Raw genomic sequence first — 23,278 nt, forward strand, 5'->3', positions numbered from 1 at the left:
CCTTTCTCTGGGTGGGCTTCAGCCAGGCCTCTGGCTCTGAGACCTCTGCCCTTCCCCCACAAGCAAGGTTGCCATGGCAATGACCCCTCCTTCCCCATAGGCCCTGTGGTTTCCTCTAGAGCTTCTTTCACTTTCTTCTTCTGCTTTTCCCACTCCTCCCCTTCTCCCACATCCTCCATCTCCCTCCCCCACAGGCACAGGTCACCGGTGAAGACAGCAGGTAGGCCACTGTCCCAGGGAGGAAGGTGGGCGGGGTGGGATAGATGCTGATGGGAGTCACAGGGGGCAAGTCCAGGGGCACAGGGGCAGAGGCCAAAGGCAGTGGGGCTGACACTGGGGTGTTGCAGAGGTTAAGGCATGCAGGGCAAGGAGAGCTATTAGGACCAAAGGTAACAGGGGGATGTCATGGGGAGAAGGGTGGGGCCTTTTCAGAAGGTGAAAGTGGGGTCACAGAGTGAGTGGCTCACAGCCTGAGCTATTGGCATAAAACAGAAACACTGTAACTCAGATGCATGCTGGGGTTCTTTTCTTCTGGGGCCCGGGGGGGTCAGGGGGACACCTCATGGAAATCAAATGAAATTTCAATGGCATCCCCAGCCTCCCCGCCGCCCCCAGAGAAGAGCAGATACCCACTGTACTTATGCACAACCAGAGGCTCCCTTTCCCCCACCTGATAGGTTGCATTCTGTTTCCTTAGTTCCCCTAAGAAAGCTGCAGAATCCACCCTCCTCGCCAGTCCCTCTCCGGGTCGGCGGGCCATTTCCCCTGCTTCTTCCTAGAGGGAGCCACAGCCCGTGAGTTTCCATCACTTTATTTTGCAAAAATAGAAAACTCAGCAATATGCGATACAGCGCGGTGAAGGGGGGAGATGTAAACAGAGGGGAGGGGACAGCACCCTGACCCCCCAGAGAAAAAAGGGGAGCCAGTGGGACTCTTATTTGGCAGCTAAATACAAACTGGGGACTGGAGGGAGAAGGGAGGGGTCACAGGGGCCCTGGGCTCCCCCTCCCAAGACCCCCGGAGGAAGGGGTCAATTCCAGGGTGTAAACAAAAGCTAATAAATAAATAGAGGCTTCCTCTGGGTCAGGGCGGGATCAGCTAAGCAGTGCCCACCCCCCTCTCCCTGGACCAAGCTGCTCTGGGGTCAAGGGGGAAGGCACTAGGGGGAGAGGGATTCCCCTGGCCCCTCTGTAGTGTAGGAGGGTCCCTGCCCCATGGCTGAGATGGGGGGCAGGGGGAGCCCAAGGCACATGACAGGACTGGGGTAGGGGCTTGTAACGGTAAAGGCCGGGCCCAAGCAAAGAGGTGCAGAACGGACCTGCATCGGTCCCTTCACCCTCTGCACCCCTACCCCCCGCCCCCACAGACACGCAGGGCCCGGCCCGCCCCACCCTGACTGGCACGAGGATGGGGCATAGCGGGCAGCGTGCACCTGGCAGGTGCCTTATGCAGCATTAGGCACCAAGGGCAAGAGGGTGGGCTCAGCCCCCCCCCAGCCCCCGCTCCCTTTTGGTGTCTAGTGTTCCTGTTTGCTCCCAGAGGCCTAAGCACCTGGCAGAGGGAGGGGCTGTGGAATGGCAGGGTCGCCCTCCTGCCCTGGGGAGCCTGGGACCCTGGGGTCTGTGGGGCAGTGTTGCGATTTGAGAGTCCAAACCCAGGCTCGCCCCCTGACCGCTCTCCTGGAGGGACCAGGGCAGGCCCCCAAGTCTGCAGAGGGAGCCGGTCAGAGCAGGAAGGGGATGAACACAGAGGCACCCCTGGAAACTTTGGCAAAAACAAGGAGCTCATTGGAAGGGGCGGGGAGAGGGCAGAGCAGGTCCTCCCCCAGGCACCGGCCGCGTCTGGGAGATGGTCAGTCTGCTGCCTGGAGCCCCAAACCCCGCGGCAGGGGAAGTCAGGGGCCCTGGTCGGGGTGGGGGCTGCGGCCCCCTTTGCCCGGGCCCCTGGCAACCTCGTCCTCACTGGAGGACTTGGGGTGGGGGCCAGGCTGCGAGGAGTCGTCCTCAAACATTTCGGGGTTCTCCAGCATTTCTCGGATCAGGGGAGGCATTGGGCCTGGAATCTCCATCTTCAGGGTAATGGCCCTTTCCGCTCCTGCAATAGAGGAGTAATGAGATTTGGAGGGGGCTGAAGCACGGCCCCTAAGGGCACCTCCCTAGCCTTGCTCAACCACCCTCTGACGCCGCTCTGGGGGCTCCCAGCCCAGGCCCGCCACCTGTCTGTCACCCTCTCCCTGGTCTAGGGATCCTGGGGTGGTCCACTCCTCTGCCTGTCTTCTCTGCCAAGCCTGCTGCCCATGCATCTCACCCTTTCAGGCTGTCTCCTCAAAGATCACAAGGTGTCCAACTGCCAGCCTCAACCTCCAAGACACTCCTCTCCCTTAATAACTATAGCTTGTCAGTTGTTCCTAGGGCTGTTTTTAATAACGACTATAATTTTTTTTTTTTTTTTTTGGTCTTTTTGCCATTTCTTGGGCCGCTCTCACGGCATGTGGAGGTTCCCAGGCTAGGGGTCGAATTGGAGCTGTAGCCGCCGGCCTAGGCCAGAGCCACAGCAACGCAGGATCCGAGCTGCATCTGCAACCTACACCACAGCTCATAGCAATGGCGGATCCTTAACCCACTGAGCAAGGCCAGGGATCGAACCCACAACCTCATGGTTCCTAGTCGGATTCATTAACCACTGCACCACGACGGGAACTCCAATAATGTCTATAATTAGAACTAACATGCAAACACTATCTGCCAGGCATCCTTCTAAACCAGACTGTCCGGGAGTTCCCACTGTGGCTCAGTGGGTTAAGAACCTGGCTAATATCCATGAGGACACAGGTTCGATCCCTGGCCTCGCTCAGTGGGTTAAGGATCTGGCGTTGCCACAAGCTGTGGCGCAGGTCACAGATGCAGCTCGGATCTGGCGTTGCTGTGGCTGTGGTGTAGGCTGGCAGCTGCAGCTCCTATTCGACCCCTAGCCTGGGAACCTCCATATGTCTCGGGAGCAGCCCAAGAAATAGCAAAAAAAAAGACAACAACAACAACAACAAAAAAAACCCCAGCACAGTCCAATAGAACTTTCTGGGATGATGGAAATATCTCTTCCATCCTGTGCAGTAGGCACTGGCCGCGCATGTGGCTGCTGAGCACTGGCAGCGTGGCTACCGCAACGGAGGAACTGAATTTGTAATTCAGTGCAGTTCTAAGTCCATTGGAGGTTGACTCACTTTTCCTTCACAACACTTAGAAGGTAGATTTCAGTCTAGCTCAGTTTACAAACAGGAAAACAAGGAAAAAAGGAAAGGCGTTTGCCCAAAGCATCCCCACTAGCGTGTGGCAGAGCTGGGAGGCCCGCGTAGGCGGCCTGGGTCTCAGCCCCTCTGTACTCGTCTCTGCCTGAACTGGGAGACCGGCAGCTCTGGGAAGAGAGAGGGGAGGCTCGCTCCCAACTAACCCTTGGTGCTGATGCCCCGGAGGTCGGTAATCTTCATGAGCATCCTCGGGAACATGTAGGGCTGGCTGGGCCGCCGCCGCCGGGCATAGAGCCTCAGGGCTTCCAGCAATGGCTCCTGCAGCTTGTCCACTTTCTCGGGTTCCTCCAGGTCCATGCGGTCTGTGGGGATGAGCACAGGGGAGAGAGCGGGGAAGAGATGGGGAAGACAGTGACAAATGGCTGATCCCAAGAGGCCCTGCCCTATGGCCCTCTGGGCCCCAAACTTTTGGGGTTTTTGTTTGTTTGCTTGTTTGTTTGTTTACGTTCCACTTTTGGCCGCCCCGTGACATAGAGAGTTTCCAGGCCAGGGATCAGATCTGAGCTGCAGTTGCGACCTAAGCCAAAGATGGGGCAATGCCAGATCCTTACTTAACCCACTGTGCCAGGCCGGGGATTGAACCTGCGTCCCAGCGCTCCCAAGACACCACTGACCATCTTGTACCAGCGGGAGCTTTCAGGGCCCAAACTTTAACCCAGGCCATTTCCACTGCTCCAAGCCCTGTCCCGCCCCCTCTTCGGCAGGAGGTTTTCTCTGGTAAATCACTCCTGCCCGGACCTCTATGTCAGCACTAGTATCTGGGGTCTCCTCAGCTTCCCCTGGCTCTACCCTTCTTTTTGTTCTTTGTTCCAAGCCACCAGGGAGTCTGTACAGGAGCTGAGAAGTCTGTGGATGGGACCAAGGTCTCCCGCCTGGTGGGAGATAAGGTGTGGGGTATGATAGGAAAGGAGCCCAAGTAAACGCCAGGGGGCGCCCGCGCACCTCCGCAGATGAGGCAGATGGCGCTGAGCAGCCCTGTCTCTGTGTCATCCATCTCCAGTGGCAGGAGCTGCCCAGCAAAGGCAAAGACGAGGTCTGTGAGGGGCCCGAAGCCAGCATTGTGCATCTGGGTCCGGTTCAGGGTCAGCCCATCAGAGAAGGTCATGGTGTCCTGCTCCGGGGTGTACCTTGTGCAGATCCGCAGCATCTGGAGGTGGGTGGGGGGTGGAGGCTTAGTGCTCTCTCTGGGGAGGCGTGCTTATGGGGGTGAGGAAAAGAGGGAATGAGGTACAGGCGCAAGGTGAGGAGGTTAGGTCCCAAGAAGGGCTGCCTGAGCAGGGAGGAGGAGGGAGGCAGCGAGGTGGAGGTTCTGAAGCTGGGAGAGGAAAGAGAAGTCAGAAGGAGGCAGGGCTTCCAGGAGTCTTAAGATCAGCTTTTAAGGGCCGTGGAGTTCCCACTGTGGCATAACGTAATCAGCAGTGCTCTGCAGTGCCAGGATGCAGCAGCACCAGGATGCAGGTTCAATCCCCAGCCTGGGATAGTGAGTCAGGGATCCGGCATTGCTGCAGCTGCGGGGTAGGTCACAACTGCGGCTCCAATCTGATCCCTGGCCAAGGAACTTCATATGCCGCGGGGTGGCCAAAAAAGAAAAAAGAGAGAGAGCTTCAGTTTGGGAGTTTGAGGAAATCTGGGGAGTCCCAGACTGCAGGCGGAATGCGAGGTAATGAAATCTTTGTGTGGATCAACTCCTTGGTCTTACATGAGGGTCAGGCTGTGGCAGAAGACGGGCCACAGGGCTTAACTTACCAGGATGTCCAGGCAGGCAGCCTTGAGCAGAGTGATCTGGTCAGCAATGCTGAGCCCTGTAAAGCCGGGCAGCCGCTTGGCAAACTCCACGATCTTAATGATGCACTTGGTGGCCAGCTCACTGAACTTGTCCCACAGCCCCAGATCCAGCTGCACGCGGTGGTCTGCACTGGAGTTCTGCAGGAAGGATGTTAGAACATGAGCTAAGGCCCACCCTGGGGGGCTCTCTTCCTGCCAATAGCCCAGGCTCTCCCTCCTGCATTCGGATGCCCTCCTTGTCATCAGCACCAGACCGTGGCTCCAACACCAATCCCCCCCACCTATTCTCTGAAGTCAACGGTCCCTTCCCGCAGGGGGGCCCTGCCCACTCCTCACCGTGGTGTATTTGCCCAGCTGGCAGAGCGAGGGGAACGTCTCTTGATGGGCTTTGCTGACCTTGGTGATGAGCTCTTCTAACTGGGGGCTCAGTTCATAGCTGTCAAGCGACCCTTCTTCCTTCACCTCTTTCTTCTTCTTGTTCCGATCATTCCGCACAGCTTGGAGGCAGAGGCGCCAGGAGAGGGTCAGGACCCTAAGAACCTCCCTCCAGATATCCCCTCTCACCCTGATCGAATGTGCTCAGTCCTTCTCAGGAAGGTTCCGCCCCTGGGACCCTAGGCAGGGCCTCCGTTACACTGTCTCCCAACCTAGCTCCCATTCCCCAGCTGGCTCTCCCCAGCCCCACCCAGGGCCTGCAGCCCCTGCTCCCTCCCCAGGCCATTCGGCTCCATCCTGCCCTTCCTGTCACCCTGCAGGAGCTGGGGAGGGGGGGGGCAGGATATGCAGGCAGCAGGATATCCACTTATAGCCTTGGCAGCACAATGGCGCAGGGGAGGGGGGGCACCCCAGATCCACCTCGGGCTTAGTCCTGGGAGCAGGGGAGGGGACTGGCAAGCCCCCCCAACTTCCCCATGAAACAGGGAATGTGCAGTGCTCACCCCCATTCCCTCATTCAGAGGAAGGGTTAAGCTCTGAGAAGGGAGAAGGGGAAGGGGTGGGGTCTCCTGGGTGAATGGAGCTAATCAAATAGGACTGGCCCTGTGGTGGAGGCAGCACTCCAGGGCAGGCTGGATCTGGGAGGTCAGGGAAGTGGGGGTGGCAGTGGGAAGAGGGTGGCAACCACAGGCTAGGACAGGAGCGCTCTGCCCAGGCAGGCCGAAGAGCCTACCTTCCTTGGACATGCCAACTTCAAAGCACTTCTGTAGCCGGCAGTACTGGCAACGATTCCGGGTCACCTTGTTGATGATACAGTTTTTGTCGCGGTGACATGTATACACCATGTTCTTCTGGATGCTGCGGCGGAAGAAGCCCTGGAGTTGGGGGGCGGGGGTGGGGGGGTGGCGGAGGATCAGTGAAGCAGGATGCTGGGAGTGCCAGCCTCTCCTGGGCTTCGCAGGTTGCCCCAGGCCTGCCCTAATCTCTTAACCACCTCTGTGCAAAGCAGCCAGCCGCCTCCCACCCCAGAGGGATACACACACACACACACACACACACACACACACACACACACACACACACACACACGCACAATGAATCTCTGATCTCGCCCAGCTAACTCTGGATGCCCAGTGTGCCCGCCCCCACCACATACACACCTTGCAGCCTTCACAAGAGCTGACCCCGTAGTGGTAGCCAGAGGACTTGTCATTGCACACGAAGCACGGCTTGTAGACCCGGGGAGGTGGAGGGGGCGAGGGCGAGCTGGGCACCATCTCCTCTGAGCTAGTGCTCTGCGTCTCCACCGCTGGGGGGAAGCAGCGACGTGAGGGTCAGGAGAGAAGGACCCCCTCTGGGGGGGGGGGCTCTCTAGGCATCCTTATCAGATATACACCCGGCCCCTATTCCCACTTCTTCCTCTGGCTCAGCGGTGACAACACCATCGCCAACACAGGGATCCACAGCCCCACGGTAAACACCTCCAGAAAACCCCACACGACCAGTATGAGACTTTATACAGTCTGGCCATCTCCCCCTACAATAACGCCCTCCATGCCACGCTCAAGTCCCCAAATTCCAGGTCCAGGACATTCCGGAAGTTAAATTCTCTGGGCCTCAGTTTCCCCAGTTACAAAGTGGGTGTGTGGGGCAGAGTGGGGGGTCGTTATGGCCCATGGTTCTGAACTCTCTCCTCACTCCATCACATCGGGTCCCTGTCACGTAGTCTCCATTCTCTCCCTCATGAGGCCATAGATCTGGGGGAGGAGGCAGTTCCAGGCCACCTGTGGCGGGCACCTGGCTAAAGGCCCTGCTGGGAGACTCAGTGGGGGGACCTGAGCAGTCCTGTCCCTCAAGCACTACGGGGTGGACCAGCCTTGAGCTCTTCCCCTTCCGACCACCCCACCAAATAACTGCCCATGTCCTTTTCCCCAGAAACCACCGAGACAGGGGAGCCCATGGGACCCAGGTATTGGGAAAGTAGGTTAAGGCATCTGCAACAGGCTCCTTCTACACCTGAAGACGCTGAGGCCAAGAGAGGGACGTGACCAGCTAGGGCCACCCCGCCAGGCAGTGGAGCCAAGGTCCTTGGGTCTTCGGACTAGATCTAAGTGGCTTAGCCTGAAGTTAGAGAAGGTAGGAAGGGGAGGCAGCTATGTGCTCAGAGTCTCAGGTCCAGAAGCTGGTGGGGGAGTAGCAAACCAGAGCAGTCAGGTGACAGTGGGTAAACAGGGCTGATGGGGGAGGGGAGCTCCCTCTGGACACTCTCTGAGGGCGTCCACACTCCTAAAAGCCCCCCCCCCCCCCGGCAAATACCCGATCACGCCTCTAAAGAGATCTCAGCCCATGTCATGCAGTGTCGGTGGTGGGGGGGGAGGGCACCCTCTGTTTGGGAGGCTGCTGAGTAAACCATTTTGGGGTGTGAGTTGATCACCAGAGGCTAGAAAAAAAAAATCTATACATTATTCAACCTGTAGGACCAGTTGCCCAAACCTGGAGGGGCCAAGTTAAGGCAAGAAAACCCTAAGACCCGCCCTCAGGAGTGTCCCTGGCTTGTACCCACCTCAGGAACACCTTCCTCCTTCTAGCCCGCTGCAGCCCACCTGGTCAGAAGTCCACCCCGGCCTCCAGCAGGACAGAAGGAATGCCCGGGATGCTGGGGTTCCGGGCTAGCTCCACCCTCCCCACAGGAGGGAAGCCCTCCCCGCCCCCCAACACACCAGACACTCGATTAGCATAAGAATCCAGCTGGAGTGAGATTCCCCCATGAAAAGGGAGAGAGAGGAGGGAACGTAAGAAGGGTGCCCAGAGTCTATTCAGGACCGGGTGGGAGGTCCCAGGGGGCCTGGTGCGGAGAGCTGGGGGGTGGGGGGTGGGGTGCTGGAATCCTTTCAGGATGGTGCCGAGGGCACTGAGCTGCCCACAGGCCATTGCGTGGGGTGGTGCTCACTTGGCGCTGACGCCCTCCCTGCCCGCAGAGCGCTGCCTCACTTCCTCTCTTGCGAAAGGACCTGGGTGCGGTCAGACTGGCATGGGCCAGTGCCAGCCAATTAGGAGACTGGGGGCAGCGGCAGTGGCAGGGAGAGAGGCCCCCCAGGGGCAGCTTTTCTCATCTACATGGTACTGTCACCCCTTCTCAGCACCCCTCTGGCACACTCCCACCCCCGAACCCTAAAGTGCAGCCCAGTCTGGGTCAGTCTGGGGGCCAAGGGCGCAGGAAGGCTAATCGGGTCAACTCCACTCAGATTCCCTTCTCAGCCCTGGGCAGAGAGCCCACCACGGGGGATGCCGCTCCTGGGCTAAGCAGGGGCCCCTGCTGGGGAGGAGGGGGGTGGGCTCTGGGTTTTTCTCCTTTTAAAGCCCAAATTGCTGAAATTGAGGAAATTCCTGGCCAGGCTGAGCGGAGCTTCAAACAAACTCTTTATAACCGGCTGTAAACACTCCCAGCTGCGAGGCCCAGGGCTGCGAAGCCTGGACTCACAATCTGACACACACCTCCTTGGAGACACTCTCACATGTTGTCAACATGCAGGGCACAAAAGCAGGCACGTTACCACTGGGCTCCTATACCCCAAGGGGACCCTGGCACAGAACACCCAAACGGGCACAGAGGCATACTCGCTCCAGCCACACGGAGGTGGATGCACAAGTCATAAACCCGACACACAACACGCAGCACTCCCTTCACAGCTGCAAGTGAGCAGCTCTGCCACCAGACAAACACCCACCGCCTGCCAACGCAGCACCAGGACACCAAAGCCGCCAAATACAAACACACCCAGTGGCCTTCCCCTCAAAGGACCTTTTTCTTCCCTGGTTGGGACACACAGGTCTAAACTACTTTCTAAAAGTGTGTGGAGCAGGCCTGAAGCCCACCCAGACCCTGGAGGCCACAATTGTTGGTCCAAACTGAAATGCAAAAATATACTGCCATTCAAGTCCCAGGGGCTTCCCCAAGCCGCCTGAAACAGAGGAGGTCCCCACCTCGGGACCCACAAAAAACCCTTCCTGGGAGATTATCTCCATCCCAGCACCCCTCCCAACATACCCCAAGTCCCCATCCTATTGGGCCCTGAAAGGAAGGTGACGAATTCACGAGGATTTGGTGCAAGGCAATCGTTCATGTTTCTCGGCCCTTTAAATGCTACACTGTTCATACTTGCCCCACCCTACCCCACAGTGAGCTCTCCTGTTTGCCACCTCCCTCTTCCAGTCTCTCCCAGTTGTTAAATCTGAGCAGCTCTGCCCTGGAACCAAAAGACAAAAAAAAAAAAAAAAAAAAAAAAAAAGCCGATCTCGTAAACAGCGCTGCCGAGTGCCAAGGAGCGAGGCGCGTTGGCGGGGGCTCGGTGACCCCGCGCGCGCACTCCCCGGGCGCCCGCCGCCCGCCCCTTCCCAGTGTGCCCCCCAGCCCCGCGTCCCCGGGCTCTGAGCGCGCTCCCAGCCCCAGGGAGATTCTGGGGGTGTTCCAGGCTCCCCTCCCGGCCCCTCCCCACCCCCCACGCCCGCCAGGCACTTCGGCCCGGGCTTCAAAGCCGCCTCTCATCTGGACTTCATTTTTACTGCCTCTCAGTCCCCGGCTTTTTATTACCGCTCTGGAAAGGGGTTCCAGGGCCCCAGGCCTGGCATCTCCCATTTCACAGAGAGGGGAAGATGGATATTTGGGGACCCAAGAGTCGTGCTCCCTGGGCCGCTGCCACCTCCACGCCACCCCCCCCCCACCCTACACAGCCTTTGCTTGAAACTTTTTGCTTCCTACTGAAGTAGTGGGCTGGAGCCATAGGAAAAAGTGCACACAACCCTATACACATTTCCCAATATTTCTTTTTTCCACAGGGGGGGGGGCGCCAGAACTCAGCCTGGTCCCGCTTGTGTGCACAACCCCTTCCACCCGGCATGCAGCACACACAGGATGCACGCTCGAACACAGCACTTTCCAAAACCGCCTCCGCAGCCACGCAGGGCACACGCCCTCCCGGCCTCACGCCACAAACATCCCCACACCGGGCCATGCGGACCTGCCAACGCTGGCAGAGGGCGACACTGCGTGGAGGGACCCCTACACCCACACCCGCACCCTCTAGGCTCGGCGCTGGCACACTCCAGGGGTGCACACGCTGTGCAAATCGTATTTTTTTACACTCCCAACTTCCCACATGGACTTTACAAACGCCACCCACAGTCCTGGGTGCCCCAACCCTCCGGGTCCACGGACCTGCCGGCACAAACTACCAACGCACCTCGGCCTCTCCCTATCCCTGGGAACTCTGGAGGGGCATCATCCACAGGTCCTAGCTAAACACCCACCATAAAAACCACACACACAGTCCAAACACTATGCACACACCCAAAGGAGTCGCTGAGGCCCCCACGTTTAAAGGGCCAGTACCTCTCTTTCCTGCACACCCGGCCCTCACATGGAAAGGGTCGGAATCTCCGCTTGCACCCCAGGACCACCTTTTTTACACACGGAAAGAGCGACCCACTGCCTGCCCTGCGCCCCACACCCCTCCCTCGGGCTTGGGTACCTACACTGCAGACTGGCGGGTTGCGGCCAGGCAAAAGACTCGAGTCCGGCGAAACAGGAGCTGCCGGTGGCTCTGCGCAGCAAGCCGGCCCCGGGCCCGGCCGCCCCATACAGCCGTCGCGGACCCGGGGCAAACGTTTCCATGCAGTCGTACATCGCGACCCGGCTTGGAGGGAAGCTGGGTGCTAGGAACACCGAGGACCCGCAGCCGATTCCCCCTCCTCCCCCGGCGGCGCCCCGCTCCTGGAGGGGGGGAGGGGGAGGGCTAGCATAGGGCGCCGGGCTGCATGGGGGCTAAGGGGTGGGCGGGGAAGAGAGGGATCCCCAGCAGGGGAAAGGGACTGGGCGGGGCGCAGAGCCGGGGCTGCCGCTCCAGCCGCGGTCCGGCTCACTCTGGGCGCCTCGGCGGCCAGCACTGGGAGACCTTTTGTAAAAGCGAAGCCCGGAGGGGTGGGGGGTGGGGCTTGGAGAGCGAAGGGGGCCGGGCACCAAGATGAGCAGAGCTGGGAGTGGAACTCTCTCTCACACACACACATACACACACACACACACACTCGCGCCGCGGCGCGCTTGCTTGCTTAGACACACATCCGTACATGCATTTATCTTGGCAGGCACCATGCATTTGCAAATATGCACTAGTGCACGTGCATGTCTGCACGCGCATAAAAGCAGAGGTGCACCCACGTCTGTGCAAGCACACCTGGCTCGGGAGGATGTTTGTAAGGATTCTCTCCCCACAGCCCGGAGGCTTGCAGGCGTTTGCATTTAGGCGCGTGCCCGGGTCGGGGTTGGGGGAAGGAGTGGAGGAATGGAGCACAAGCATTTCCTTTCGAGTTTCCCCTCCTCCCAACACTCCCTTTTTCGCACAAGTCAATACAAGCAGGGGGGTCGTGACGGACCGGGGAGGAGGGAACATGGAGGTTCCCTGCGCGCCGCAGTTCTCCAGAGCTCGAGGACCTGCACTACCTCCACCCCCTCATTCCCAGGCCTGGCTCCTCCCTCTCTCTCTCTGCGCGCGCGCTGCAGGGCCGAACAGTACATTCCTGCGGCTCGGCGCGCGCGGCCTGCTCCTTCCTTCCCGTCCTCCCCACCCCCGGTCGGAGGGCCGGAGCGCGCTCCCGCCGTGAACTCTCCGGGAACCCCCCTCGGGGCGGGTGGCCGGGCGCGCTCACCTCCTCCTGACCCGGCCCCGCCCCACCCCGCCCAGGCCGTCGCCAGCGCCGCCGCGGAGTCCCCCCGCCCCTCCAGCGCAGCCGGAGTCTACCCCTCCTAGCCCGAGCGGTCCTCCCTCCGCCGCGGCCTGGGCCGCCTCCCTCCGGGTCTCCCAAGCCCCATCCCACGGCTGACACTCCCGGAGCGCCTCCACTGCCTCTCGTAGTGCCCCTTCCTCGAACCTGCCTTCACTTTCAGAGCAGAAGACTCCCACCCCAAACTGTTCCTGCCGTGCCAACTGCGCCTCCAACGACACTCCCCTTCTGAGTGCCAACTCCCCTCCCCCCAGGAGTCGCTACTGTGCCAATCGCCCCCAAGTGCCAAATGCCCCTCTCGGCCATAACTGCGAGTCTGGTCGGTAGCTGTTCTCAGAGCCATTAAATACCCCCGCCAGTGGCAAACTGCCCCTTCTCCCCTTCAGTGCCACACTTAGTGCCCTTCGGATCTCCGAGGGCCGCCCCGCTCCCTCGCGGGCCCCTTCCGGGCACTGAGCGCCCTCGCCCGGCCGAGAAGGGGTTGAGGGGGGCGGGGGGTTGGCCACGTCAAGAGTTTGCCCTCGCCCGGCCGGGCCGGGCCGAGTCGGGGACCCTGGCCCCGGGACAGCGCCAGCGGCGGCGACTCCCGGAAACCGCCCCCTCCCCCGCGCCCCGCCCGCCGGCCGCCGCCGGCCGCCGGCCGCCCGGCGGGCCGGCCCAGCCGGCTCTGTCAGCGCCGCTCACACGGGGAGCGCCGGGGGAGCGGGAGCGGCGCCCCGCCCGGCCCCTTCCCCCGCCCGGCGGCGGTGGCTGGGCCAGGGCGGGGCGCGCTTTTCTAAGAATCTGTTGTACGGGGTGGGGGGCGCACTGGGGTGCCGCAGGAGTGGGGCGCCAGTTTGGAAGAATAAAGAGCAGGAAGGGGTGCCAGAGTAGGCGAGGGAAGGGAAGGCAGGCGCGGAGGAGGGGCCGGGGTGGCTGCCGGGGACTAAGGGGGGCAGGGCTGGGAAGGAGGGCTTGGCTGGCGGATGCGGCGGCGCGGGGTGGCAGGGCCGACTTGGGGGCTCCAAGCAGGGATGAGGAGGGAATGCACTGCGCTTTCCAGTCCAGCCTGAGGTCCCTGCTCTTGCCCCCAACCCCGAATACCCCACTTCTGAATCCAGCCATTCTCCCACAAAAAAAGAAAAAAGCGGTTATAGATTTCGGAATCAGAATCTGGCGAGTGGCAAAAAAGTCAATTAAGTGCAAAATGGGTAGCACCCCAAAAACAAGGGGAAAGAGCCCTGATTAGTCAACTCCAGGCTGTCAGTCCGCCCCCCCCTTCCCCCTCCGAAATCTGAAAGGTCCCAATTAAGTCAGGCCTGCCTGGTGGGTAATTAGAACCAGAAGTGGCCAGGCCACAGGGAGGGGGGTTGGGAGTGGGGCACAGGAGGAGTGGGGGGGGGACTCCAGAAAGTCAGGAGTCCTCAGTAGCTCCCCTTTCTCTTCACCAGGTGCACCCCACTTCTCATTGCCCCATCTGTGTATGCTTCCCAGGCATTATAGGGAGAGGGGTCCTTAGAAGGGACCAGGCACTGGGGTGTCAGACCCACCCTAACCCCCAAACCCAACCCCCCATTCTGAAAGTCTTAGTATAGCCTTGGAGAGAAGGTAAGGGGATTCGGGGAATCTAGTGCCCCCTCTTTTCCCCAAAGTCCCCCCCAGCCCTTATTGCAGCAATTAGACCCATTAGCCTTCTAGCATTTCATGGGAACCAGATGTTCACCACCAGCCTGGTGGGAGTACGAGGGGGGGCTGCTGCCTGACTCACCCCTTTCCCTATGATCCCCACCACCACAGGCGCACCCCTCCCAGCTAGAGCCCCACAAAGACATGGCCCCAAGGCAAGGAAAAGTGTACCCCTCCCCCCTTAACAAGGGGGACATTCCAGCTGAGTCCTGCTTGGTCACCCCTCAGAGCCTCTACCACCCTGGCAAGGATGAATTTGGCCAACCAGGGCCCGTGGGGGGAGGGACAGCTGACTGCTTCTGCATCTCTCCTTTCCTCCCCTCCTGCCACCTTCTGGAAGGGGTTTGAGGACAACCGGCTCTGAATTCCTCATGCTCAATTCTCCTTTTCTTCCCAAACCTTCCCTCAAAAACCTGAAGAGGGCCATTGCAAAGCAAAGAAGGCCCCACCCCAAGGGTAAGTCCTAACTTGGGAGTCCCACCTGACAGGCAATGGGAGGGGTCTTGGAGAAGGGGCGGCCTTGGAGCCCAGGAACAGGGAGGTGTGAATGAGGGACCGGGCCCAATGCGGGGCGGGCGGGTGAGGAGCGCTGGGCAGGATGGGGGCTGGGACCGGGTAGGGGGCCAGGAGAGGGGGGTGCAGCCTGGGCCCCAGCAGCGGCGGCTTGCCCAGCTCCCCCCGCCGGAGAGGTTTCCTGTTGCAATCAAAGCCCCGTTTGTGTCAGCCTGGAGCTGGAGCCCAAGCCGGAGCAGGAGAGACCCGGGAGGGGAGGGGAAGGAGGCAGTCGGCTGGGGTTTTTTCCTGGAGGAGGCCTCGCTGCCGCCTGCTCACCACCGGGACCGCCCGCTCCTTCCCCTTGCCTCTCCCAGAGTCTGGGTCCTCTCCGAGTCTGTGCCTCTCAGCCGGTGCAGTTGCCTCTCATCTCATTTAGGTCTTAGAGTCTCTCTTTCTCAGTCTAAATAGAACTCTTTTTCTTCCTGTGCCAGCCTGCCCTCAGTTTCTCCATGGGACTTAGTAAGGTGGAGGCTGGGCTCCTTGGCCCAGAGACACTGCCACCAAGTTCAGAGGACAAGCGGGGCTAGGTCCTGGGGACCATGGCTGTCTCCTCAAAGGGGGGCGGGGGGAGGGGGACGGCAAGACTTCCCTTCCCACCCATCACACTCTGTTCCCTGCAGTCTTGATAAAGCAAACACACCACACACCAGTGTTCATAAACACGGAGATACACGGGGAGGCAGACACCAGGGTTCTATGCACGTGTGTAAGCAAGCACACCTGAACCTACATTGCGTGTACATGCACACACACACACACCCCTTTGCTTTCCCACGCGTGCAGCACACAGGCCTGTGCTTGCCTGGGCGGCACGTGCTCCCCTTCCCGCTCCCCTCCTCCACCACAAAGTTGTGAGATGCCTCCTTACCCACTCAGGCCCCGCAGCAACCCCAAGAGGTGCCCCTTTTCAGGGAGAGCTCCAAGGTGCTAGGGACCCAACAGTAGGATCCGGGAGCCAGCCCCAGGGAGACCATCCCCCCGCCCCCAGATCAGGCACGAGAGGCTGAAGAGAGATCCAGGTGATGGTGGCTTTGGCATCAGACTTAGGCCTCCAGTCCTCCTCCATTAGATGGCCCAGCCAAAACAGGGACAGTGGGTCAGAGAAATGAGAGACTACACATCCCCCTCCAGCCTCTCTCCTGGATCTGCTCCCTGGCCCGGGAACTCCATACGCTGCGCTGCGCGGAGAGCTAAGAGAGCGTATTCTCCCAGACTCAGCATCCCTTCCTCTCCCCCCTGTCTCCCTCTCATTCACCACTAGGTGCTGCCTGCCCCACTCCCAGGCAAGCTTTCTGGACCCAGGCCTTCCCCTCCCCCTGGCCCCACCGCCACCTCTCTGCCCAGGCCTGTCCCCAGCTGCCAGCCACACCCTCCCCAGTTCCCTGCCCTGGTTCTGGCTCCTTCCTTGGAGTTTTTCTTCAGCCCCCCTCCTTCAGGACAGCCTTTGGAGATGGAGTCTAGTCTGAACCCTTCCCCTACCTTGACCTCCCTTTGAACCCTGACCTTGATCTCAATGTGTCCAGGGCACAGGGGCACATGGAGAACTTTCCTGGGGACCGGCTACTGGCTCTCAGCATTCTCCCTGCTACCATTCTCTCTCCTCAAATCCCCATTCCCTTAGCTGCCTAGCCCAGAACTTGGGAAAATCGAGTCCCAAGAGACTGAGTTGTAAGGTTTTCTGTAAGAAGTACATTCGCGTGGGGAGGGTGGTTCCTGCCCACCTCCCAGACCCCAGGGTAGATTCATGGGTATAAATGAGGGAGGGGAAGCCCAGCTGAGGTTTCCGGGGCGAGGCGGGGGGAGCTTTGTGCTCTCACGTTCACCTGCGTGTCACCCAAATAACTCCTGTTGGACTACAGACAGGCCCCTGGCAGGCCTCACTAAATACCAGACACACCGTCAGCAGCCCTATTAAAGACCGCCTCAGTCCTCACACCTTTTGTTGCACACCCTGGAATTCTGTATATGAGCAGAGTCTCAGGGACGCACTGTGCACACACAAATGCATATGGCAATCACACACACACACACACACACACACTTGCCTTCTCCAGATGAGCACACTCTTTCCAGCAGAGCTGCCAGCCCCACTAGTCACCCCTTCACACACACACACACACACACACACACACACACACACACACACACACACATGCACCCCTCCAATTGCCAGCTTCTGAAGACAGGACCCTTCTCTCTGCCTCTCTTCCTCTCTGACCCACCCTCAGCTTGTGGACCTATAAAGAATGTTTCTTTTTTTTCTTTTTGCTTTTTAGGGCCGCACCCAAGGCATATGGAGGGTCCCAGGCTAGGGGTTGAATCAGAGCTATAGCCAGCGGCCTACACCACAGCCACAGCGATGCCAGATCCGAGCTGTGTCTTCAGCCTACACCACAGCTCATGCAACACTGGATCCTTAACCCACTGAGCGAGGCTAGGGATCGAACCCACAGCCTCCTGGTTCCTAGTCTGACTCGTTTCTGCTACGCCATGACGGGAACTCCAGAAAAGGATGTTTCTTTATCTTTTGGTATTTTCTTCTCCTTCTCTCTTTCTTTTCTTTTTCTTTTTTCTTTTTTTTTTCTTTCTTTTTTTTTTTTTTTTTTTCTTTTTTGGCTGCCCCATGCAGCGTATGGAGTTCCCGGGCCAGGGATCAGATCCAACCCACAGCTGCAACCTAAGCTGCAGTTGCCTCAATGCCAGGTCCTTAACCTACTCTGCCTGGCTGGGATGGAACCTTCATCCCAGCGCTCCCAAGATGCCACCGACTGCATTGCCCCACAGCAGGAACTCCTTCTGTGTTTTTATCTCTCTTCTTTCCAGGTGAGGCCTTCTCTGTACCAGCTCCCCTGCTGGCCCTTCACCCCAGAGGCCAGCATCCCAGCCCTCGCTCATGGGCACCAATGCCTGTAATGCAGGGCCCAGCAAGGAAGAGAACTACCAGGTGGGAAGAGAGGGGATCCGAAGGGAAGAGAAGAGGCCTAAGGCTTGCCTGCTGTCAGCACTCAAAGGCTTCACCCAAGGAGGGCAGGCCTGAGGGACAAGTAGGGATCTGCAGAGTGTGTGGGCACCTTGCCAGACCTCGAGAGAGAGGAGGAGTCCAAACCCATGTGGCTGGAGGCGAGGATGCTTCTGGAACAGCCCCTCCACCTCCCCCGATTACCTCTGGTACAAGAGTTACCTTCTTTGTGCTGTTTCCACCCTCCCCAGACCAAGAGGAAAGTTTCCTGTCCCCACACATCTTTGGTCACCTGGCACTAGATCCCCTTCTCCTTTTTGCAGCCTTCCCCTAATTCACAACAGTTTCACCTCTTTTTTTTTTTTTTTTTTTTTTTTCTGTCTTTTCTAGGGCCGCACCTGCAGCATTTGGAGGTTCCCAGGCTAGGGATCTATCTAATCGGAGCTGTAGCCGCCGGCCTACGCCAGAGCCACAGCAACGCAGGATCCAAGCCATGTCTGCGACCTACACCACAGCTCACGGCAATGCTGGATCCTTAACCCACTGAGCAAGGCCAGGGATCGAACCCGAAACCTCATGGTTTCTAGTCAGATTTGTTAACCACTGAGCCTCAACAGGAACACCAGTTTCACCTCTTGATCTGTCAGAGGTTTGGGCTCCCAGACTCCTCTACTTCCCAGCCTGGCTCCGCACACCCCCCCCCACTGCATGCAGGCAGTCAGTAGCCTCAGACTTCAGCAGCCCCACCCTGGGCCATCCATACAAAGGTGCTCCCCTGCTAGCTGACTCACTTGGGAGGCAATTTCAGAGCCCCAGATTTTAGGCATGCTACTTTTCCATCCTATTTGCACAGGAGAAATTTCATTTGCAAACACTTCCATTTGCTCTACATCCAAACCCCCTCCTGGCCACCCTGGTCACCTACTCCATTGGATCAGACCCCCAGCCCTACCTGCCTTCCAAACTCAGGTGCCAATTTGCACTCTCATCCACCCACCAAATGCCCTCCTGTTTCCACCTGCCCTTGTCCCCCGAGATCCCTGAGACTCACACAGAGAGGCCATCTCCTTGGGGAGGTCAGGCTGGCCCAGGCCCCGGAAGCTAGGGCTCAGCATCTCGAAAGGGGGCGACCCCCTGAGGGCCCCTGGGAAGGCGAAGGGGAAGCCAGCCCCTGGGTAGCCAGAGCCAGGCCCCAGGGCACCGGGCGCAAAGAGTCGCTCCTTATTGGTGGCCATGGCAGCTGCAGTGTGGGAGGCTGAATCCCCTGGGGTCTGTGGTGGGCGGGGGACTTCTTCAGCCACAGCCCCCGCCCATGCCCACTGCCCTGGCCTGGGAGGCTCCGTGCCCGCCCTGCCTGGCCTGCTCACTGGGTCTCCAAGAGTCCTAAGGAGAAAGAGAGGAAAAGGAGGAATGAGAGAATGGTCACTCTGAGGTTCGAAGCCCCATGGCCCTCTCCTAGCTGGAGTCTTTTCCCTCTTGGCTCTGAGGGTTTGGACTGCCTGGCTCAGGGGCCTCTGCCCCATGCTGGGGAGGGCAGGTGCTCAGGCAAGCTCAGAGACGCTCTCCCAGAAGGGTAAACTGAGTTTCCAAGGTGAATGATGACCCTCAGAGTGCTGGCAGAGAGGACTCCTAAGCTGAGAAGTGACCATTAAGCACCGCCACTGGGCTGGACACTCGATTTTAACCCTCACCTCAATCCTCTGAGGTAGAAATTATGATTCCCATTCCACGGATGAGGAAACTGAGGTGAAGTGACGGGTTTAAGGTCACATGGCTGTCAATGGTGGAGCCAAGATGCAAACTTTCTGCCACCCTGGAGAAAGCAAACATATCTCTGTTGTATGTAACATTTGGGCCCTCAGCCTCTTTGGAACCCGGACTCTGCAGTCAGACTACCTGAATTGAGCCCACCACTTGCCAGCTGTGGGATCTTGGACTGGTGTTACTCCCTCTGGGCCTCAGTTCCCTCCTTTGTCACTGGAAATCATAAGAGGGCCCACTCCATAAGTTGTTACGAGAATTAAACATTTTACCGTAGGTGAAGAATGATATGTGTGGCACATACCACACGCTTTGTAAGCATCCCCTGGTATTTCTCTGTATCTTCTCTTCCTTCATACCTTCATACCTCTCTTTTAATTTGCATTTCCTTCACTTTCCATCTTCCTGAATACTCCCTCTCCCGGTTTCCCCTCCCAATTCTTTTTTTTTTTTTTGTCTTTTTGTCTTTTGAGAGCCGCACCTGCAACATATGGAGGTTCCCAGGCTAGGGGTCCAGTTGGAGCTTTAGCTGCTGGCCTACGCCAGAACCACAGCAACACGGGATCCAAGCCGTGTCTGCGACCTACGCCACAGCTCACGGCAACACCAGATCCTTAACCCACTGAGCGAGGCCAGGGATCAAACCCGCAACGTCATGGTTCCCAGTCGGATTCATTTCCGCTGCGCCCCGACCGGAACTCCTGCTTCTCCATCTCTTCTTTCTCTTCCCTGAGCCCTCTACTTCTAGGATGCCCTCTCTGCATCCCCCACTCCCTCAAATATAGCCTGCTCCCAGAGACTTTTAAGCTGAGCCCAGGGGAGGCGGAGGGGAAGGGGAAGGAGTGAAAGAGCAGGTGGGGATCCTAGGGCCAGGCAGGTGGTTCCTGTTCTGTTGCTCTGACAAGGGAAATGTTGGCTTTCCCAGGAGCCCCCAAACCACTCGCCTGTCTAGGGAGTTAGGGACTGGGGAAGGAGAGTCAGCCCAGCCCGAACCTTAATGGACTAGATGAAGAAGGTCAGAGAAGGACCGAGAGAAAGGGAAACACAGTCTTCCAGGTGGGCAGGCCCAGAGGTAAGTGATGGGTGTTTCTGTATCTCTTTCCATCAGTCTTTGCTGCTAAGATCATTATCTCTCAGTCTTTGTACCTCTGCTTTTTTTCTTCCTTTCTTTTCTATCTCTCATCTGCCTTGGCCTTCAAGCTCCCGAGGGTAAATTGTCGTGGAGGTTACAGGAACTCAGACCCCGATCCACCACCCTTCACTCAGCCCTAGCGCTTAAAGCAGCCCCTGCCCCTCAATGGACACCAGCCAGATCCCAGGCACCCTGACTCTTCAGCCCAGTGGCTCCCCAAGCCCTAAAAGTCTGAGCTCCAAGCCCCCAGGGTCCCTGTCCTTTTCCTTCCCCGATCCCCTGGAGTCCTCATCCCCAGTTAAGCCCAGGTAGAGCCAGGAGTCCGGGCCCCTGAGGCCCCTGGGCCATAGCTCAACAGGCTGGGCCACATTCCAGGTGGATTAACCCCTCGAATGCCAAGGGTGAGAAGCTACGAAAGGTCCCCCCATCTTCCCCAGACCGGCTTAGACTGGGAACCCAGCTCCGTGCTCCAGCACTCACTGTCTTTGCGTCTCATCTGCAAGCGGGGAACAGAGACCTGAGGGAGGGGCAGGAGGACTTCAGGGGTCCCAGAGAGGGATGCTCAGGCTCCTGGTCCTTGCCCAGGAATGAAGCTGTGAGTGAGCTAAGGACAGCCCAACTCTCCCTGGCCTTCCTCCTTCCTAGTCTGCCTCAAAGAAGGAGCCCGAGAAAGTTGAGTGAACACAGTGAAAAGGGGACAGAGATTCATCTCCGTTCTGAGCCCAGGTTTCTCTGCCTTGGCTGGAAAGGGAAGAGGAAGGTCTTAAGTCCAGGGTAGAGGAAGGGACCAAAGAACTGAAGATGGTGGTACCCACGGAGAGTAAAAGGAAAGCCTAAACTAGGGACCCAGAGGCCTTGGTACTTTGGGGGACCTGAGGAACAGAACACATTTCTCCTACCAAGATGCCACCTCAGACAGAAGGGGGCTGACCAGGGGAAAGGGGCCCTCTGCTGCTCTTAGAGCTGAGGTGGAGTTGAGGGGAGGGCATGGATGAAGGGGGCTGCCGGATAGGGGGGGACGTCTCTGCCGCCCTGCCCCGCTCCAGAGTCGGGAACAAAGCTGCTCTTGTCGGCTGCTCTCCACCCGCTGCCCCCCTCCCCTCTGTATAAACACGACCACCTTTTTCCATGACCCCATCCCCAGCCTGGGCGGAGAACCCAGGCATCCTCTGCTCTAGCCTGGGCCCCCAGCCTGCTCCCCAGGAGGCAGCGGTGGGCCAGGTCTCCCTGGCCTGGTGCCACCCTTGGGGGAGTCCAGACCCTGGAGTCTCCACCTCCCATCCCCAGGTGCCCCTCCCTCTACCTCACTGGTCCCAGGGAGGGGCAGTGCCCAGGAGGCAGGCAGGCAATGCCAGTGGAATGTGTGTGGGCATCGGAGGGCACGGGGAGGGTGGGGCAGAGGGGGGAACTGGAGGTGCCAGTTAGGTGGCTTTCTGAGCCAGGGGTGGGGGTGTGCCGGGGTGGGGGTGTGTGCCCTGTGCTGCTTACTAGGCTCTAAGCCACAGCGTGTGTGTGCATGTGTGTGGGTGTGAGTATGTGTTTCTCTGTTTGGGATACCCAAGCCCCAGGCACCCCGCACATGCCGCCTCCTGCCCCCTGTCCTCTCTTTTCTGGCCTCAAGGATAAGGGACACTGCCTGCAGTCCTCAACCCCGATCGACATCTGAGGAGGGACGGTCAGGGCAGGAGCCTCAAACGTGAAGACTGGGATGGCAGCTGCTCTGAACATGGGCCCCAAAGGGGCACAGCCATCTCAGCTTCTTGCCCTCCAGACCCCTCCTCAGGCGCCCCTGCCCCGCCCCCACCTTTGCACACTCTTACCCTCTGGCCACCTGCAGAGATTCTCTCCTACCCGCTGGGTCAAGTTGAGGGACCTGGGCTCTAAATGCCGGAGACCGTGAGGCAGCAGCGTCAGTAGGGCCCCAGAACGGGGACTCTGGGGTCCCTGCCCCTGAATCCCTGCCCTTCCTTTGTTCAATTTGGGCTCCTCTCAGAGAATACTGCCAAGACTCACACCCAAAATTGGGGATATGAGAGAGGGGAACTTCACTGACCCCTATCTTATCCACTTGTCTCTCCAAGCTTCTGGACCCAGTGGGCCAGGATCACTTGCCTCTGGACCTTTCCTTCGCCCTTCTGATGTCCAGGCTGAGCCATTCCGCTAGGGAAGGAGGAACTTGGACCAGCGCGGACCAAAAGTCCTCTCCTTAGATTCCCCAGGGGAAGCCAGAGGGCAGGCCGTCGGTGGACTTTCCCCACAGGAGCGGACCCTGTCTCCCCTCCCACTCCAGGCACAAGAGTAGGATAGGAACCCCCTGGCCCAAGACTCCCCCCGCCCCCCCCGTAAAGCTCGCTCACTACTCCTCGCGACGAAAGGGTGGATAAAGCCCAGCCCAGCCCAGCCTGTCTAAAATCGTCCCCATTCCCTTCCCACGTCAGGGCTGACCCCCAAGTCAGCCCCCCTCCACCCGTGCGGACAGCCGGACCAGCCCGGGGAGGGACGGAGCCGGCGTGGCTCCCCGGCGCCCCCGCCCCCGGCCCAAGCTCGCCGGGGGACCCGGGCGTCCGTCCGTGGCGCCGAGCCTGCTTCCCCGCCTGACTCACCTGGAGGGGGAGGGAGGGGGAAGGGAGGCCGCCGAGCCCCGAGGTCCCGGCGTCGGGCGGTCGCGAGGATGGAGCGTCGCAGTGGCAGGGGCTCCCGGTGATGGGGGGCTCTGGGGCGGGGGGCACGGACTCTAGGCTGGGACGGTCCCGGGGCCTCTCGGAGCCCGCCCGCCCACGTGACCGCCCCAAAATATCCGACACATTTTCTCCCAAACCGCACACTGACTCTGCAGGCGGGGACACGGAAAATATTTTCTTTCTTTTTCTCCCTCCCCACCCCCCCACCTCCCTCCCAGCCCGGC

General features: G+C 59.3%; 1 long non-coding RNA gene across 7 annotated transcripts; it reads right to left on the reverse strand.

Annotated features, from left to right (window-relative positions):
• Positions 1-795: 795 nt before the first annotated feature.
• RARG (retinoic acid receptor gamma) lies at positions 796-23,207 on the reverse strand. Of its 7 annotated transcripts, XR_002343955.2 has the most exons (10): positions 22,977-23,207; positions 19,172-19,293; positions 18,532-18,863; positions 6,685-6,833; positions 6,258-6,399; positions 5,426-5,586; positions 5,051-5,227; positions 4,247-4,451; positions 3,448-3,606; positions 796-2,094 (listed from the first exon to the last, which is right to left on the reverse strand). It is a non-coding gene; the product is annotated as a retinoic acid receptor gamma (long non-coding RNA). The 7 variants fall into 7 exon arrangements; XR_002343956.2 differs by lacking the exon at positions 19,172-19,293; XR_014803258.1 differs by lacking the exons at positions 18,532-18,863; positions 19,172-19,293; positions 22,977-23,207 and adding exons at positions 8,088-8,224; positions 8,475-8,550.
• Between the last annotated feature and the right edge of the window lie 71 nt (positions 23,208-23,278).

The sequence above is a fragment of the Sus scrofa genome, chromosome 5, assembly GCF_054392235.1.
Source record: "Sus scrofa isolate SSC_HxYL_T2T_F1_AM1 chromosome 5, Sscrofa_HxYL_maternal_Yorkshire_Landrace_v2.0, whole genome shotgun sequence".
NCBI classification, from domain to species: Eukaryota; Metazoa; Chordata; class Mammalia; order Artiodactyla; family Suidae; genus Sus; species Sus scrofa.